This window comes from Lampetra fluviatilis, chromosome 74 (genome assembly GCF_964198595.1).
Source record: "Lampetra fluviatilis chromosome 74, kcLamFluv1.1, whole genome shotgun sequence".
In the NCBI taxonomy this organism is placed as follows: Eukaryota; Metazoa; Chordata; class Hyperoartia; order Petromyzontiformes; family Petromyzontidae; genus Lampetra; species Lampetra fluviatilis.
In genome coordinates, this window is record NC_136348.1 from 268359 (window position 1) to 282355 (window position 13997).

Sequence of the window (13997 nt, forward strand, 5' to 3'; positions counted from 1 at the left end):
TCTCAAAACTCAACGAAAACTCCAACCTGACCATCACCAGCATGGCCTTCACGTGAGTGATGAACCCCAATACAAACACGGGCGTGAACAAGAGCCATAAAACTAACTCTCACGACAATACTAACTCTGATCATAACACTAGCACTGACCATAACTGTAACCCTAAATGTAACCATAACACTTGCACGGACCCGTACAGACAACAGCACTAACACTGTCAGAAAACACGAATGCTATCATATCACTAACATGAGCACTAGCCTTAACGATGACCCCAACACTCACATGGTTAAACAAACCCAAATATGAGGCCTAACTCTAACCTTAGCCCTACCATAACACTAGCCCTAACACTAACTTCAATTGTAACCCTAACAATAATGCTAACCCTAACATTAGCACAAATCCTAACCCCAGGGCTAACACTAACCCAAACTCTAATGCTAAAATTAAAATGAACCGTAACAGTAATCCTAATACCAAAACTGAAAATAACACCAACCCTAAAACTGGCACAACCTCTGACCATCACCAGCATGGCATTCACGTGTCATGAATCCACACATTGCATTCGTCGTAACCTTACATGAGCCATAACCTTAACACCAACATAAGCGACAACTAAAGCTCCAACTAATGTGACAACACAAATCAATGAGGGCGCGGGACAGTGGTGGAGAGAGTACGGAGGGGGTGGTGTAGAATGGAGACAGCACTGAGGGAGCAGGGGCAAACTAGCTAACAGCTGTCCCTGTGTGTCACTACCCCAGGTAACAGGTGTCCCTGTGTGTCACTGCCCCAGGTAACAGATGTTCCTGTGTGTCATTGTCCCAGCTAACAACTGTCCCTGTGTGTCACTGCCCCAGGTAACAAATGTTGATGTGTGCCACTGTTCCAGCTAATAGCTATCCCTGTGCTCTGCTGTACCTGCATCCCACAGCACGCTGTCGGACCTCCTCCCCCTGCGGCTGGCTCCGGGCCTAGCGAGCCAGGCATCGTCTGGCCCTCCGCATTTGGGGAGCCTGGTTCTGAGCACCGTGCTTAACAGAGCTCAGGGAGGGGGCAGCTCTGGCATCTCCATGAATCTGGGACTGAGAGGGGTCGGGGCAGGGGCCCCCCTCACAGCAACCCCCCACTGCTCCTTCTGGGACTTCAAGGTGCGACGCCAGTCGACAGTGGGTGGGAGGAGGGTATTTTGATACGGCTATCACTGAACTAAAACTATTTTATTTTACCAGGTAAGGCCCAACTGAGCTATGTGGCCCTGCCACAACAAAGTGGCATGTAGTGTGGAAATATATATCAGTCAAATACTCTTAACGCATGTTGATTCTAAATGTGGAGGGGAAAACCGGCGGATCTGGAGAGAACATCCGGCGATTCTTGTGAATAGCGAATTTTGCGGACAATTCAATTGGTCTATCGAAACAGTTTTAACGAATTACCTTAAATACATAAATACACTTTTAAATGCATGAAATCTATCATACCACAAAAAATTGTTATAATAAACATAAAGCAAATAAAAATATATATGAAAGTATTTAAAATAATACTTTATTTCTCATCACTTTAACTTTCATTACTTTATCTCATCACTTTCTTTTCTCTCTCTCAATGCAGTCGTGTAGAGTTCCATATGCGATTAATGGATAGCCAAAATCACGGAGAAGCAAGTTTGTGAATAACTGAGGAATATTACATTTGTTTTCACAGTTAAATGGCAGTGTTGGGGGGTGGTCGACCGAAGGCTGCATAACTGGCAACACCGTAGACAACTCAGTCTCCTGTATCTGCACTCACACAACCCCCTTCAGCATCTTACGCTTACCTGAAACAAGTCAGGGGGATCCCACCTTTACCATCATTACCTACGTGTGTCTGAGCATCTCCATTGCATTCCTCATCTTTGCTGTGGTCCTGGAGTCCATGGTGCTGCATCAGAATAAGCGATATGGCCACAAGTCCAACGGAGAGGAGAACGACGACGATCGTGGAGGTCATCGCTCCCTTAGCCGCGGCATCAAACTCAATGTCCTCTGCGCTCTGCTCCTCTCCCACGTTTGGTTCATGGTGGCCATCTCCGACTCCGTCCTCTCAAACCCAACAGTCTGCTCGCTCTCACAGTTTTTCCTCCACCTCAGCTACCTCTGCGCATTCTCGTGGCTACTAGTGCAGGCCATTCACCTCCTGCTCAACGGCAATGGCAACGTCGTTTTCGGGCGCTCATCCAGGCGCAAGGTGATGGCGGCCACCTTTGTCAGTGGCTACGGCCTCCCGATACTCATTTCGGTGATCACAGTCGCCGCCACTCACTTCAGCAGATTCTACACTCAGCCCAGCTCGTGCTGGCTCAACTGGGATGGCAGCAAGGCCCTCCTCTCCCTCGTCGTCCCCGTCTTGCTCGTCATTGCGATGGGTCTGGCCATCGCCATCTACATCTTGCTGAGAGCTCGGCTCTCGGATCACGATGGCCAGAAGCGGCAGGAGGGTGGGGGTCTGCTGGGCGATTCCACCACTGGGAAGGCATGGAAGCTGCTCATTCTCATGATGGGGCTGGCCGTGATCTGGGGTGTGGGAGCTTACTTCTTCATGCCTGATGGAAATAAGATTCCTGCCGTCACATACCTGTTTGCCGTCCTCAATGCGCTCCAGGTGAGGCCGATGTGTTATCCTGGGGTCGTCATCGTCATCATCAGCCATGATCAATCAAGGGCCTTCAGTGAAGGTCTTCCATCAATATAAATTTAGATCATATTAGTGTAACGATCCACCTCGCACTAGCACATCAACAAACTTTATAGCTACATCTTCCAGTGTCATTGTGGCCAATAAGGAATGGATGCTGTTGATTTCGTTGCTGCCACTCCATGAATATTCTTGACTCATGACCATTGACCCTTTTCACATTGTGTCCTCGAACATAAAACAAATATTCAATGCAATCTCTTTGTGTGTGTGTGTCTTGCTATGTCTATAGGGGGTGATCGTTGTCGTTTTCAACTGTTTGCTGGATGAAGAGGTGAGTGCATTTTAACGAAATAATCAAGAATTACATAATTGTTTAGACCTCACTGATGGGGTATCTAGACAATGATCGACTAGCAGACTGGTCTCTGATGGGATCCTCTCTAGGCTAGACAATAACTAGAATGACTGACCGGTCTCACATGGGTTCGCTTGACAATTATCTAATGACATGGAGTGCTTATGTCTTTAGACAATGAAAGACTGACAGACCGGTCTCTGATGGTGTCTCCAGATAAAAAAAAACACACTGACTGACAGATAAGTCTCTGAAGGTGTCTAAACACTGATAGACTGACAGACCAGTCTCTGTTGGAGTAATAATAATGAGATGAATGTAAAGCCTTGTGTCCTTCTTTGTGTAACAGGTGAAGCGATTACTGAATAGGTCTACGAACATTGTGAACTGTGTAAGTAATTTACAACTAATTTAAAACATCCACAGCCGAGGCTTGAGAGCCTGTCTTCTGCCCCCACCCCCTCTTTCATCTAGACACCCTTGCCCAGACACTTATGCCAAAGTAAGCAGGGCAATCTAGGTAAAGTGGTGCTTTCATTGCAGCCTCCTCAAGCGATGATGATTTGCTTTAATGGGGTCACCGGATGATCTAGGGCAGTGTTTCTAAAACTTATTTAGAACCGCAAACCACTCAGCCGCTGCAAACATTTTCGTGGAAAACCCAGCCACCCACCCCTGGTGACAAAATGCATTCAACTTCTCTCTCTTAACACAAAATGAATCATATTACCATAGCATACATTTTTGTTAAACCCAGCTATGCTTTTATTTTTTAGGGGTGGCGTTTAGATCTGAGGGTTAGGGTAGTTTAATCCAGGTCGTTTACCTAAATTCATTTTTTGTATTAAATATCACAAGTAAAATATTAATTAATGTCCGAAACAAAAGGTATAAACATTGTCATTATTTCCGAATCAACCGACATTTGCATCAGCCACCGTGGTCCACCTGAAGGACCACCGCCGGTAGTGGTCCAGGGACTGCACTCTGAGAGCCACTGCTCTAGGAGACAGCTCTGCGATTGGAAATTAGGTCACACGAATTTGATTGAATTGTGTTAAGGGCAGTGTTGCTAAAACCTGGTGGGTTTGTTTCCATAAATATCCAATGTGCACGGATGTCTGTCTCCCTGTTCCAGACACTTTTGTTTTCTATATATTTTCTTCTATAACAAATGTAACTTCTCTACGTATGTTCTACAATAATTTCCCGGTATCATCACATCTCGGAAGCTAAGGGCAGGATTGAGAGCTTGGGTAGCGCTGTGTGGGTTACATGTCTAGTTGCATAGGCAAGTGCAGCAGCATCCATTGTACTACGTCTATACTCTGGACTGCCTATCATTGCTCCCACATCTTAAACTCGCACTGATAAGTGCGGTGAGGTATGGTCAATTACTCCCCCCATGACCCATAAACATGGGAATGTTGAGCCAACATTGGAATTCTGGATGCAAGCATTGGACCGATGTAGGCCCAAAATTGGTCCAACGTTCCATAATTACTAGGTCTTAATAACTCGAGCCTCAGTCTCCCTGAGTCTCAAGACCCTGAGCCCCAGTCTCCCTGTATCTCTAGACCCTAAAAATTGGTTTCCATGAGTCTCAACACCCTGAGAGCCCATCGTATTTATCCAGAAATTGATTGAAAAAAATGTGCTACACATGTACCCCTCGCTATAACCTTTCTCCAATGTCTAGATTTGAAGCTTTCGTGACTGCAAGGATTCATATTCTTAGGTTTTTTCGGTAAAGTCACGTAGGTAAAACATAAAAAAGTAAAATAAAATAAAAATCACGACGTTTCGGAGGCAACACAAGCTTCCGTCCTCAGGTGGGACCGTCACAGCCACGACAGCTGTATCAAGTAAATGAGAGATTGCAGGAGCTACCACTCCGTTTATATAATGGTTGGAGAAGGTGGTAGGGCAAAGACCGCATACTTTTTATTAATATGGTAAGGTGAGGCTTAAGAGGGTGAGCCTTTGTTATGGAGAGGTACGGTTTGTGAATCAATCTGTGACAGGGAGACCACCACTAAACATGGTAGAACTGTAATAGTTATTTGTCAAATAAGATTGACAAATAAGTGTAGTTAAATCTTTTTTGTATGGTTAATCACATCTTTCCAATGATTACTCAGTTTGTAACCGTCATCACGGTTGAAATTATGTCTATGTTTGTATATTTGTATGGCTTCGTGTACAAACCTTTGATGGTAGCCAGGAGGTTTTCAGAGAACCTTGGTCTTGGAAAAGACAATTTCATGAGAGCCCACCGAGTTGTAGCAATGATCGGCAACGGCCGAAGAATCAGTTCTGCCGTGTTTCAGATCTGACTTGTGCTCGCGGACACGATCAGAAACATGACGTTTCGTTTCTCCAATGTAGCAATCACCACAAATGCAACTCAATTTGTAGACTCCAGGATACTGTAAGTCAGTAACGACATCCTTCACAGATGGAATCAAATCACGGATTTTATGCACTGTACTGAATCGGACTTGGATCTTATGTTTGTTTAGAATTTTGGCGATCTTTTTTGATCACGCCTGCTAAGTATGGCAACGTGATAGTTTTGGTCGGAGTTTCATGTGGCTGTTTCTGTGTGGTGGGAGAAACAGCTTGGAGGATAGTGCGTTCAGAGTATCCGTTCATCCTGAGGGCCCGATGTACATGTCTTAATTCAGTAGAGGATATGATTTCTCAGATTGATGTAGCCCTCAGAGGCATAGGACACATCTATGCGGATGTAGCAAGAGCTGAAATAGCTACTATTCTTAAGAATGCTAAGAAACCCACTAGTAACATCAGCAAAAACGAACGCTTTGAACTCGGCAGACAAGGACAATGCCACGGTCATCATGGATAAAAATTCATACAACAACAAAATCCTGGACCTTCTTAATGATGGGAGTTACTCCAAAATTAAAAACGATCCCACTAAAAACCTAACGACAAAAACCAACAGTATCATCACGAGTTCGACTTCCCTAATCGAACCAAGCCAACGTCCCTCTCTAAAACCATCGGCGGCTAGACCTCCCAGACTCTATGGTCTTCCCAAAATCCATAAAGAAGGCACCCCGCTACGACCCATCGTGTCGACGATAAACTCTCCTACGTACAAACTATCCCGTTTTCTATCAGATACTCTGCTCCCCTTCACAGGCAAGACCTCTTCGGCAGTACTCAACTCAACCCAATTAGTCTCTATGGTTAAGGACATGGTACTATCTCCTGATGACATCCTCGTCAGCTTTGATGTAGTATCTTTGTTCACCAAAGTCCCAGTACCGGACACCCTAACAATAATTGAGGACTTAGTCCAACATGGATTGAATTCTGATGTACCTGCGCTGGTTAGGCATTGCCTCACCAACACTTATTTAACCTGGAATGGCACCTTCTACAAACAGAATGAGGGTACCCCTTTGGGCTCCCCCTTGTCACCAGTTATAGCCAACATGTTCATGGAAAAGTTTGAATCAGACGCCATCCAGACATCCACTCTGCGTCCTTCCCTGTGGAAGAGGTATGTGGACGACACTTTCGTCATCTGGCCACATGGCCTCCCAGCATTGAACCACTTCTTGGACCACATCAATTCTAGACACCCATCCATCAGATTCACCATGGAAGTGGAGAAAGACGGTAAACTACCATTCTTGGATATTCTGTTTGAGAAGAGACCTGACGGATCCTTGGGACATTCTGTCTACAGGAAAGCCACCCACACAGATTCCTACTTGAAACCGGAATCCCACCACCACCCATCTCAAAAGAATTCTCTCATCAAAACGCTATACCACAGAGCCCATGGCATTTCTGACCAACACCACCTGGCCAGTGAATTAAGACATGTACATCGGGCCCTCAGGATGAACGGATACTCTGACCGCACTATCCGCCAAGCTGTTTCTCCCACCACACAGAAAAAGCCACATGAAACTCCGACCAAAACTATCGCGTTGCCATACATAGCAGGCGTGACCAAAAAGATCTCCAAAATTCTAAACAAACATAAGATCCAAGTCCGATTCAGTACAGTGCATAAAATCCGTGATTTGATTCCATCTGTGAAGGATGTCGTTCCAGTATCCTGGAGTCTACAAATTGAGTTGCATTTGTGGTGATTGCTACATTGGAGAAACGAAACGTCATGTTTCTGATCGTGTCCGCGAGCACAAGTCAGATCTGAAACACGGCAGAACTGATTCTTCGGCCGTTGCCGATCATTGCTACAACTCGGTGGGCTCTCATGAAATTGTCTTTTCCGAGACCAAGGTTCTCTGCAAACCTCCTGGCTACCATCAAAGGTTTGTACACGAAGCCATACAAATATACAAACACAGACATAATTTCAACCGTGATGACGGTTACAAACTGAGTAATCATTGGAAAGATGTGATTAACCATACAAAAAAGATTTAACTACACTTATTTGCCAATCTTATGTGACAGATAACTATTACAGTTTTACCATGTTTAGTGGTGGTCTCCCTGTCACAGGTTGATTCACAAACCGTACCTCTCCATAGCAAAGGCTCACCCTCTTAAGCCTCACCTTACCATATTAATACAAAGTATGCGGTCCTTGCCCTACCACCTTCTCCAACCATTATATAAACGGAGTGGTAGCTCCTGCAATCTCTCATTTACTTGATACAGCTGTCGTGGCTGTGACGGTTCCACCTGAGGACGGAAGCTTGTGTTGCCTCCGAAACGTCGTGATTTTTATTTTATTTTATTTTACTTTTTTATGTTTTACCTACGTTACTTTACCGAAAAAACCCAAGAATATATTTCTCCAATGTGTCTCACACTCACAGTTGAATGGAATGTCTTTCTCTTTTTATTTCAGGAGGAGATGAAAAAGAAAGGTGAGATTTGACATGTAACGCATCACGAGCATCGCCTGCATTCTTGGCACAACCCTGGCCCTTGAAATCAGGCGGGAGTACATGTCAAGGGAACGACATTGATGAGATTCCGCAAGTTAGCTCAGGATGTAGATCTCTCTCTCTCTCATATTGGCCACACCAAAGACAATGAGACAGAGCCACTGAGGTCCTGGCAGTTTCTACCATGGACAGTGTCCACCATAGACACCCTCGTGTGCCCTTCCGGCCATCATCGGCGCTGCTACTCACTAACACCACTTGCCCCAGCAGTCTGTTAAGTCTACATGTGTATTGTAATAGATCTGGCTGGTGGACAGCGGCGACAACTGTGGTGGACAGACAGGACACACGCCGGTGAGCGTGAGCACGGGTGTGTTGGCAGAGCAGAGGAACTAGGGCAAGATCTACGGAGGACCCCATCTGGAGGCCCCTGGAACCTGTTAGCAGGTTCGAGAAGCGAGGTGCGGTCAGGACGGAGCCAGGCTGCGCTGGGAGCATAAAAGGAGCCGAGAGCGGGGGCTCGAGGCTGCCTGTTCTGGGAATGGACTCGTCTCGTCTTTGCTGTCGTCTCATCGCCGTCGTCGCTAAACATCTCCACTAGATATTGTGCTACAAAGGATAGTAGTTGGCTATCTCAGTCAGTGCCGTCAGGGTTAGACGGCTAGTGTTATGTACAGGCTAGGCTGAGCCACTTTGGAGAGTGTGTGGACACGACCGTGAAAGTTGTTAATAAAGAAAGTGTCTCCTAGAAACTGTCTCTGAATTGTTGACACTACACATGAAAAATCTTTGTTTCATGTCTGGTGGCGCCTGCGACCTAGGTTCCATTCCCAGTCATGGTTAATATCAGTGGCGCATATCTGTACCGGTTCTCTTGTCTCCCCAAGGTCAACTTAGCCTTCAATGATTAATCTTAATTTTAGAACTTTCGTGACTGCAGGAATTATTATTTGTTTCTTTCGGTTAAGTCACGTCTAAAGATAAAATAATAAATTAAATTAAATAATAGAATACGACGTTTCGATTGCAACACAAGCAATCATCATCAGGTATAATGAAATAGCGACATAAAATCTAACCAGAAAACTATAGACAGACATATTAGCAGACAGATATCACCAAGATACATAGCGAGAGCAACACAGGTAACAGAGAGGGGTGATCGTCTCTGTGTGGTGGCCTTAAATAGACAGAGGGGGGGGGCGGAGGCAGAGAGAGGGAGGAGGGTTAGAGAAAAAATTAGCATATCAATGTTCACACTTAAATTCTAACTTAGCAATCTTTGAAATACGTAATCAACCAGGCTATGCGTTAATTGTGTGTTGACCGACCCTCTGTGTTGTATTACATTACATTTCGATATTTTACTAGGTTATTTAATTTTAGTGTGTCCTTCTCCTGATTTTCAGGCTTGCTTGCCGTGCCATCGCATTCGCAGCACCACGTCTGTTGACCACTCATTGATATGCTAATTTTTTCTCTAACCCTCCTCCCTCTCTCTGCCTCCGCCCCCCCCTCTGTCTATTTAAGGCCACCACACAGAGACGATCACCCCTCTCTGTTACCTGTGTTGCTCTCGCTATGTATCTTGGTGATATCTGTCTGCTAATATGTCTGTCTATAGTTTTCTGGTTAGATTTTATGTCGCTATTTCATTATACCTGATGATGATTGCTTGTGTTGCAATCGAAACGTCGTATTCTATTACTTCAATGATTACTTGGTGTAGTTTTTAATGTATCATTGGGGTGGGGGGTGGTGGAAGCGGGGATGAAACAAAGGCGGCAGGGTGCGGTACTGGCCACCTACCCCCTCTTGTGCTGTGCTGGCTTTGATAGGCGCTCACAATGCACTGCTAACTGCACTTGCCGCAACGGCCTGTTACGAGCTATACGAGGGGAACTTCGTGGTACTGGGGCCTCCCGTAAGTTGGCTCAGCCTTCAATGGGAACTGGAGAAACAAAGACGGCAGAGCGGGCGTGTGCAGTGCTGGCCACCCACCCCCTCTGTGTGTGCCACAGTGCAGACCGTCGTAGCTACAGCCTGCTAGAGGCTACAAGGGGGACTTTTGTCTCTTTATGGTGGTCTAGAATACTTGGCTGCTATACATGTCTACGTGATTGCGTCTTCGTTGAACTATAATTAGTTATAGCCAGGTCGTTTCTGAAAAAGAGCTAATAGCTCAGTGGGCTTTACCTGGAATAGATAGTCCTAGACTTATGAACACCCGACTTACGAAGCCGCTTCCATGAAATATAAAAATGAACATTGACTTAAAACGCAAACTCGCAATTGAAAACTGAACCGCGGAGCTATTTTGTTCAGCGGAGCGATCCTCCGCGAGATGTAATGCATCGGCCTCGCACTGGCAGTGAGTGTTTGTGTCTGAGCGCGGGGACGTGTGTGTGAAAGTGATAATGTAGTGGGTAATGTGCTCAGCTACGAACCTGGCCAACACCAGTGACGATTATCTAAACCGGTCCTGGGCCTCCTTCCCTAGGTCGACTCAGCCTCAATTGAGTAGTGGGGTGTATAAACATCGCCACTGGGGAGACAAAGGCGGTCAGGCGTGGTACTGGCCACCCACCTGGCTGTTGAAGCACTTGCCCCAACAGCCTGTTAAGGCTATACGGGGGATCGTTGTCGTGTGTGCGTCTTTGTGTGTGCGTGCGTGCCGCGTGTGTGCCCCGTGTGTGCGCAACTGTGGTGACTCATTGCTCCCTTCCGATCACAAGCCATCATCAGGAGTCAAGATAAGTTAAAATAAAACAGTTGTTTCTTCTATTTAGGTTACTTTCTTTTATGCTTTAGTTATATGCAAATGTTCAATATTTCTTCTTATTCATGAGTTGAATGATACTTCCTTTTTTGTTGAAGCAAACGTAACACATTTCATAACACTGACATTATGGGAATTTAAATACAGTGCATTAATGTTTTCCGACTTATGAACCAATCTATTTATGAACGGGTCTCGGGCACTAATTAAGTTTGTAACCCGAGGACTGCCAATATATAAAATAGTTTACCGTTGAGCTGCTATCAATTGTGGCCAGGTCGCTTCTGAACAAGAGCTACATAGCTCAGTGGGCCTTCCCTTGCAGAATAGAAATATTTGTTTTGTTTTCGCTTGACTTTCCATGTGCGTCGTGTGTACAGATTCGCCCTTCGTGGTCTCCGAGTACGACATAGAGCGCAATACGGTCGATGGAGTCTATCGCTTACAGCGACCCGATCAAGGTGAGAAAACAGCGAACGTTTTAACCGCGTGGTGTTCACGCTATGAAGCGTTCAAGCAAAAACGCGGTTCTTCCGTTCAGGAAAACTTTTGGGCACAATACGGAACACACGCACCGCTATAACGTGGAACACACACACCACTATAACGTGGAACACACACACCACTATAACGTGGAACACACACACCACTATAACATGGAACACACACACCACTATAACATGGAACACACACACCACTATAACGTGGAACACACACACCACTATAACGTGTAACACACACATCACTATAACGTGTAACACACGCACCGTTATAACGTGGAACACACACACCGCTATAACGTGGAACACACACACCACTATAACGTGTAACACACGCACCGTTATAACGTGGAACACACACACCACTATAACGTGGAACACACACACCGCTATAACGTGGAACATACACACCACTATAACGTGGAACACACGCACCACTATAACGTGGAACACACACACCGCTATAACGTGTAACACACACACTGCTATAACATGGAACACACACACCACTATAACGTGGAACACACACACCACTATAACATGGAACACACACACCACTATAACATGGAACACACACACCACTATAACGTGTAACACACACACCACTATAACGTGTAACACACGCACCGTTATAACGTGGAACACACACACCGCTATAACGTGGAACACATACACCACTATAACGTGTAACACACGCACCGTTATAACGTGGAACACACACACCACTATAACGTGGAACACACACACCGCTATAACGTGGAACATACACACCACTATAACGTGGAACATACACACCACTATAACGTGGAACACACGCACCACTATAACGTGGAACACACACACCGCTATAACGTGGAACACACACACCGCTATAACGTGTAACACACACACCGCTATAACGTGGAACACACACACCGCTATAACGTGGAACACACACACCACTATAACGTGGAACACACACACCACTATAACGTGGAACACACACACCACTATAACGTGGAACACACACACCACTATAACGTGGAACACACGCACCGCTATAACGTGTAACACACACACCACTATAATGTGGAACACACATACCGCTATAACGTGGAACACACTCACCACTATAACATGGAACACACACCACTATAACGTGGAACACACACACCACTATAACGTGGAACACACACACCACTATAACGTGGAACACACACACCGCTATAACGTGGTACACACGCACCACTATAACGTGGAACACACGCATCACTATAACGTGGAACACACACACCGCTATAACGTGGAACACACGCACCGCTATAACGTGTAACACACGCACCACTATAACGTGTAACACACACACCACTATAACGTGGAACACACACACCGCTATAACGTGTAACACACGCACCACTATAACGTGGAACACACACACCACTATAACGTGGAACACACACAACACTATAACGTGGAACACACACACCACTATAACGTGGAACACACACACCGCTATAACATGGAACACACGCACCACTATAACGTGGAACACACACCACTATAACGTGGAACACACATACCACTATAACGTGGAACACAAACACCACTATAACGTGGAACACACACACCGTTAGAACGTGGAACACACACACCACTGTAACGTGGAACACACACACCACTATAACGTGGAACACACGCACCACTATAACGTGGAACACACGCACCACTATAACGTGGAACACACACACCACTATAACGTGGAACACACACACCGCTATAACGTGGAACACACGCACCGCTATAACGTGTAACACACGCACCACTATAACGTGGAACACACACACCACTATAACGTGGAACACACACACCGCTATAACGTGGAACACACGCACCACTATAACGTGGAACGCACACCACTATAACGTGGAACACACATACCACTATAACGTGGAACACATACACCACTATAACGTGGAACACACACACCGTTAGAACGTGGAACACACACACCACTGTAACGTGGAACACACACACCACTATAACGTGGAACACACACACACCACTATAACGTGGAACACACGCACCACTATAACGTTGAACACACGCACCGCTATAACGTGTAACACACACACCACTATAATGTGGAACACACATACCGCTATAACGTGGAACACACGCACCATTATAACATGGAACACACACACCACTATAACGTGGAACACACACACCACTATAACGTGGAACACACACACCACTATAACGTGGAACACACACACCGCTATAACGTGGTACACATGCACCACTATAACGTGGAACACACGCACCACTATAACGTGGAACACACACACCACTATAACGTGGAACACACACACCACTATAACGTGGAACACACACACCGCTATAACGTGGAACACACGCACCGCTATAACGTGTAACACACGCACCACTATAACGTGGAACACACACACCACTATTACGTGGAACACACACACCACTATAACGTGGAACACACACACCACTATAACGTGGAACACACACACCGCTATAACGTGGAACACACGCACCACTATAACGTGGAACACATACACCGCTATAACGTGGAACACACGCACCACTATAACTTGGAACACACACACCACTATAACGTGGAACACACGCACTGCTATAACGTGTAACACACACACTGTTATAACGTGGAACACACACACCACTATAACGTGGAACACACACACCGCTATAACGTGTAACACACACACCACTATAATGTGGAACACACACACCACTATAACGTG